At 42.0% G+C, this 7,255-nt stretch overlaps 1 pseudogene; it reads right to left on the reverse strand.

Moving 5' to 3' along the window:
- Window positions 1-1,163: 1,163 nt before the first annotated feature.
- LOC112630511 lies at window positions 1,164-2,560 on the reverse strand (annotated as a pseudogene).
- Window positions 2,561-7,255: the final 4,695 nt, after the last annotated feature.

Raw genomic sequence — 7,255 nt, forward strand, 5'->3', positions numbered from 1 at the left:
AAAATCTTGGTCATCTGTAAGTATCTTCAGTTGACCACCTTTTCTCTTAATAATGGGTCAGTTTTTCCTCTGCTGCTTTACATGTTCAGCAATTTAAAAAATCTTATGCTGGGCATAGAAAAATTCCGGATTTTGTTATCTTCCACTGAAGAGTGCCAAATATTTTTCTGAAAGAAAGTTAAATTACTGGTAGATCACTTTGATTCTGTTGAGGTTTATTTTAGGCCTCTATGGTGAGTCTATTTCCGGTTTTCCTTAGTTCTGGGATTTGGCTCTTACTCATATGGCATGGTCCTTACACCTAGGGCATGGTCTTTTTGGTGTCTCAACATGGTATCTCCACTCTTGAGTGGATCAGAACTCCAATGTCTTCATAGCTTTGTGCAGCTTCTGAAATCTAGGTTTGGTTTTCAGCTCCTTCAGCTGTTTTTTGCTGGTATAGCTTACAGAATCTTGCCAAGCACATATGCAGTTTACCATTTGGCCAAGAGCCCAAAGGAAACTCCTATGTGGATTCCTGGGGCTCCTTCTTTGTCACTCTTTTCTATCTACCTACCCTGTCCTGTAATTTCCAGTAACCTTTGCAGGCCCCAACTCCAATTTATTTATCTATTCCAATTCTCTGAAAGTGGTTTGGAAAATTGCCCCCCAAGGTTGAATGTAAAATTCTCATTTTGAGCTCCTTTTCTCTCAAGGATTATAGTCGTGCACTGTGCCTTATCCCATGCCCAAAAGAAATTGTTTTGTACATTTTGTTTAGTTTAATAGTTGTTTATGGCAGGAGGGAAGGTCTGATGTTAGTTACTTCATGATGTCCAGTACAAGAAGTTCACAAATACTTCTTATGTTTTTATAGACCAATCCTATTCTTATATAGTGGAAAATTAAAGGTAGGCAAACAAACCTACATCATATAATTTCCAGTTTAGTCCTCTACATGATAAGAAACACATGTGGTGCTTATTGTTGTGCTTCCTGTAAGTCTGGTAATTTTTTTTTTTTTTGGAGACAAAGTCTCACTCTGTCACCCAGGCTGGAGTGCAGTGGCAGGATCTTGGCTCACTGCAATCTTCGCCTCCCGGGTTCAAGTGATTCTTTTTTTTTTTTTTCTTTAAAAAAATAACTTTTATATGGCTTCTTCAAACAAGTTGAAAGGTGGCAAAGTATCTGCTACAGTAGTTTGGAGGACTAGAGGACTGATGGGTAAGTAAGGGTTGTTTTGTTGTTAGGTAAGTAGATATTAGGCAGTCCATTTCTAAAATATGCCTGATGAGGCTAGATACCTAAAGCTACCCTTAGCTCCAGAAATGAGTATCTCCCATCTCCATCAAAATCAAATGCTCTCAAGCTCTCTGGTTCTGGCATAGCAGAACCTAGGGAGGTCCAGATTTCCTGGTAGGTCAGCTTCCCATCCATGTCCTAGCCAGTCTTGTGGAATAAATCCTGAAGATCTTCAATGCTGGAAACTCCTAGTAGAGAGACAGGTCTTAGTTGGGCAGCTTTCTCAACTGGATCTCCAAGAAACTGTGAAAATTTTGGCAATGCTGATGGCTTTGATGTGAAACTCTGTACTTGCTCTTCATCAGCGGTCGCTGGAGGCCTGTTGCTCTCAGGTTTGTTTGTACAAGCACTGATCATCTGGAGTTGCTCTCTTAGCTTGGATACCTGAGAATTTGAACTATCTTCTTTCTTTATGCTTTGGATTTTTACCGTATCTGTTTTGTTGGTGACTTGATCCAAAGACGCTCTTTTCAGAGAGGCAGATCTATCACCCATCTGTTTCAAATTCTCACTATGGGTTTTATTGTCAAGTTCTGATGTGGTTGAAGGTGATGGAATGATCTGGTTGCTTCCAGGAGTCTCCTTCAAGAAGTGCTGATTCATATCACTCTGCAGTAATCCCATCGTTTTCTTGTGTTCACCCACAGTTTTCTGTAGTGCTTCCACAGCAGGATGGACACTGTTTAAAGTATTGCCAATGGAAGCTACGCTCTTCTGAAGTCCCTCTACAGTGGTAGGCAGGCTAATCAAGTCTGCAGCTGACTTAATATTGGCTTTGAGGTGGTTCACTGCAGAAGTCAACAGAGAAATCTGCTTATTCTTTTCTGTGATGTTTATCCAGACTTTGTTCAAACCCATCTCTCCAGATTCAATCTTCTCAAGTTGTTTTTGCTTGCTGAGTAGTTCTTCATTAAGTCTGGGGATTTCTTGGAATGAGCTTTTCTGATTAGACTCCACTGTTCGAAATTTTTCCTTGAGGGCTTCCAGATCCTCCTTGAGAGCAACCTGCATCCACACCGAGCCAACACAGGCCACAACACAACAAAACCACAGAGCGGATAACAGATCTTGCAGCATCGTAAATAGTCTCCCTTGGCAAAGTGAGAGCGATTTCCAACCACACCAAATTCCTCTTCCTCTTTGGAGCTGGACTCAAAGAGTCTGAGTCAGGAGGCTCAGTGCGAAGCAGACGGTGACTGCTTGGGCCTTTCTTGGGCTTCTTTCTCCGACTGTCCCCAGCCAAACCAATCAATTCACTGAGCTCTTTGCGCTTTTTCATCTTTTTGTGTGGGGTGAGTGGAGCCCTGACTCCTAAGCTGCCAGGTTCCTACCCAATGCCCAATTCTCTTCCTGCCTTGGAGCTGCCTTCCAGGGTTGGGGATCCTGGGCCAAAGCCTCCTGGTCACTCCCACCTAGGGGTGGGACTGACCAGATCCGCCAGGGACTGGAGATTGGAGCCCAGAGGAAACTGGAACTCAGATGGGTGGGGGAAATCACATAGAAATGGCCAAGAAGCTGGTGACCCCAAAGGATAAGGCCTTGGGCGCAGAGTGTTAGTAGATGGTGGAAAGGGACTTTTATCTTCCAAAGAGCGAAAAAAAAGCCAACTCAAAAATGAAGGATTCTCAGCCCGGATAAGTAGGCAATACTTCTAAGGGTGCTCCAGGAGCTGAGGAAGGGCACACTTAAAATAGGTGTTTTGGACCTCCGGGGGAGGATTTCCAATGGGGAAGGAAGAGAAACTTGTTCCTGAATGGGAAGAGAGTGGGGAGGTGCAGAGCAAGAACGTGGGAACGCGTCAGTCCCTTCCTGCAGGACAGGTGGCGGCAGGAGGGGGTTCCCAGCAGCTACAATCCCAACACCGCTTGGCCGCAGAGAAAATGCCCGGCCCAGGAAGCCGGATGGGGTGTGTGATGATCACTGTTCTCCGGCCTCCGTCCTGAACATGAAGGAGGCCCGAGACCGAGGAAGATCTGGAGCCTGGCTCGAAGGGTCGGCCTGAGAGAAGCCAGTCCCGCGCCTACTAGACCCCCGACCCGCTGTCTGGGCCTTGGGGACACAGCGGGCTCCAGACCCAGGCCATCGCTCCAGCCCCCCAAGTGATTCTTATGCCTTGACCTCCCGAGTAGCTGGGATTACAGGTGGGAGTCACCAGGCCCAGCAAATATTTTTTTGGATTGGGTCTTCTAATAGAGATGGAGTTTCACCATTTTGGCAAAGCTGGTCTTGAACTTCTGGCCTCAAGTGATCCACCCACCTTGGCCTCCCAAAGTGCTGGGATTATAGACATGAGCTACCGTGCCTGGCCAAGTTTAGTAATCTTAACATGCACTGAGGATACAGGAAGATGATCTACGAATTCTTGAAGATAAAGGTAAAACATTAAGAATCCATAGAAGTAGTACCTGGGTGCCATTCAATTATTGGAATATGAAGACAATTTAGTAATCCCATTCTCCTTTGACCACTGGCTCTAAGACTAGATCTACTGCAATCTGGAAGCTGCTAAGCCCTAATAATCCCTTATGTAGAAGAGGGAGAGTACATACTGAATTAGGGACATTTTACATTTTGTATGAAACTGTAGCTAGTCACAACATAGTTGTAGTTTGTACCTCTTCACTTTTCTGTCCAAGAAGTTGCCTTTCCACTGAGGCAGAGACAATGCTATGTGTTCCCCAAACTCCATTTCATTTTCCTTAGGTATACCAGATTTCTACATTTCCCAGCCTCTTGTGCAACTGCATTAGGGGAATGTCACTGAATCCTGGACAATAGGATGTGGAATAATATATGCTATTTCCAGGCCTACCATAAAACGTTCCCTTCCCCCTTCCACCACTGTGCGATTGCCTCAATTTCCTTCCCCTTCCACAGTGACCCAAAGGTCATAGTTTTAGGATGGTGACCTTACAGATAGAAGGAGCCTAGCAATTTAAGTGACTGCTTGAAGGAGAGCCACGGAAGAGAGATGACTGACCCACTAAGACTATGATAGGAAACAAACACCTTGTGATTTTTTTTTTTTTTTTTTTTTTTTTTTTTTTTTTTGAGACGGAGTCTTGCTCTGTCGGCCAGGCCGGAGTGCAACGGTGTGATCTTGGCTCACTGCAACCTCTGCCTCCCAGGTTCAAGTGATTCTCCTGCCTCAGCCTCCAAAGTAGCTTGGATTACAGGCACCTACCACCAAGCCGGGCTAATTTTTGTATTATTTAGTAGAGATGGGGTATGGCCACATTGGCCAGGCTGGTCTTGAACTCCTGACCTCAGGTGATTCACCTGCCTCAGCCTCTCAAAGTGTTGGCATTAGAGGTGTGAGCCACTGTGCCCGGCCTCCTTGTGATTTTAAATCACTTAGATTTCAGGATTAATTACAATAGTAGAGCTTGACCTATCCGGACGTAAGTACCAATCATAGCATGTAATAAGACTACGACTATTTTTTTTTTTTTTTTTTTGAGACTGAATCTCGCTCTGTTGCTAAGCCAGAGTGCAGTGGCACGATCCCGGCTCACTGCAACCTCTGCCTCCTGGGTACAAGTGATTATCCTGCCTCAGCCTCCTGAGTAGCTGGGACTACAGGCATGCACCACCAAGCCCAGCTAATTTTTGTATTTTTAGTAGAGACGGGGTTTCACCGTGTTGGCCAGGGTGATCTTGATCTCTTGACCTCGTGATGTGCCCGCCTTGGCCTCTCAGAGTGCTTGGATTACAGGTGTGAGCCACCACACCCAGCCAATAAGACTATTTTTTAAAAAGTAAAAAAGAAGCTACAAAGTATCCACATTGTTCATCACCCATGAACAACAATACCACGAGGATGTGTGTAAGCATATTTGGATGGCAAAGTTCAGATGTGAAACCCATCCTGACACACATGCTTGCATGCACACATACACAACATACATTTAAGTTCCCATGCCATTAAAAGGGGTCTCAGACATCATTCAAAAAATAACTTCCACATTTAAAAGACTGACTTTCTCACTTCGTACTTTGAGAGTTCAAGTGGCTAATCAATTCTTATATGACCAACAATACAAAATTATACCTATAAGCATTGTCTTTTCAAATAACATTTTACTAGAGGATTAAAAAAAGTCTTCAAAGTCAATGTTTCCTTAATTATTAGAGAAATGCAAATTAAAACCACATGCCTGTAGTCCCAGCTACTCAGGAGGCTGCGATGATCCTGGGAGGATTGCTTGAGCCCAGGAGTTTGAGGCTGCAGACAGTTATGATCGCGCCACCATACTCCAGCCTGGATGACAGAGGGAGACACTGTTTCCAAAAAAAAAAGTTAAAAATAAAGAAAAAAACAACAGATATTGGCAAGGATGTGGAGAAAAGGAATGAAGGGAATGCTTATACACTGTTGGTGGGAATGTAAATTAGTTCAACCTTTATGGAAAACAGTATGGAGATTTCTCAAAGAACTAAAAATAGAATTACTATTTGATCCAGCAATTCTACTACTCGGTATGTTCCCAAAGGGAAAAAAAATTATATTAAAAAGATACTTGCACTCATATTTTATCACAGAACTATTCACAATAACAAAAATGTGGAATCAGCCTAAGTGTCCTCAACGAAGGATCGAGTAAAGAAAATGTGGTATCTATGTACCATGGAATACCATAAAAAGAATGAAAACATGTCTTTTGCAGGAATATGAATGGAACTGGAGGCCATTATCCTAAATGAATTAACTCAGAAACAGAAAGTAAAATACCACATGTTATCACTCATAAGTGGGCGCTAAACAAGGGGTACACATGGACATACAGAGTGAAATAACAGACACTGGAGACTCCGAAAGGTAGGAAGGTGGGAGCAGGGTGAGGGCTGAAAAATTGCCTATTGGGTACCATATCACTACTTGGGTGATGGGTATACTAAAAGCTTAGACTTCACCGCTATGAAATATATGCATGTAAGAAAGCTGCACTTGTACCCCCTAGATCTATAAAAATAAAAATTTAATTTAAAAACAAAGTCACTTTTTTTTAGGCCACTTACTAGAGTCCAAAACCAAAGTAAAGCATCACATTTTAGAAAAACCAAATATTTCTAAAGAGATTATTCTATCTATCTGCCACAGAAGTATGAGATCTGCACTTACTACTTAATAGTCTATTGTATTTCTAGGAAATAAGCAATGTTATTATTAATGTCAAATGAGAAGCCTAATTTGCTTAATATGAGACTTGAACTTCAATTCTCCTCTCACACTAAATCTAAGTGCTGTAATTATTCAAATTTGAGTTGGTCTTTGATGGGATTAAAAGGGAATTGATGATGAAAGGCACTGTGCTTTCATGTTTTGTTTTGTTTTTTAGAGATGGGGTCTCACTCTGTTGTTCAGGCTGGTCTCAAAGTCCTAGGCTCAAGCAATCCTCCTGCCTTGGCCTCCCAAAGGGCTGGGATTACACGCATGAGCCACAGAACCCAGCCAGGCATTGTGCTTTAATGATATAAGCTGTAGCAGTATAACAATGGACAAGTTACTAAACCCCAGTTATTTCATCTATAAAATAATAATTTTCACTGATGGTTCTGGTTGTTGTGAGGAATACATAGAACAAGCTGGTACATAAAAACTGCTTAATAAATGCTAACAATCATCATAATCATCATCAATATAGTAAGGAAATTCAGATGTTATTAGTACTGACCATAACTTTGTCATTCACTTTGTATAAGAATGTGAAAAAGAGTGTAAACAATACATTTTATCATTTTGGGCTTTCTTCCTACCCCCTTTAGTAAAATAGGAATATTATAAAGGCATACATGTTAAAGTATCTGAAAATTGTGTTAGGTGTTTTTAAAGTAGAAGCCAGGGAATACATTTCTGAATTAGATTTATCTATATTTCAAAAGAAATTTTCAATTAAATGTTAAAAAAATTAGAGCATGTCATCTTGGAAAAGACATTATAAAATTATGAGGAAAACAGTCTTAAGTAAGTACA

Source organism: Theropithecus gelada, chromosome 8 (assembly GCF_003255815.1).
Source record: "Theropithecus gelada isolate Dixy chromosome 8, Tgel_1.0, whole genome shotgun sequence".
NCBI lineage: Eukaryota > Metazoa > Chordata > Mammalia > Primates > Cercopithecidae > Theropithecus > Theropithecus gelada.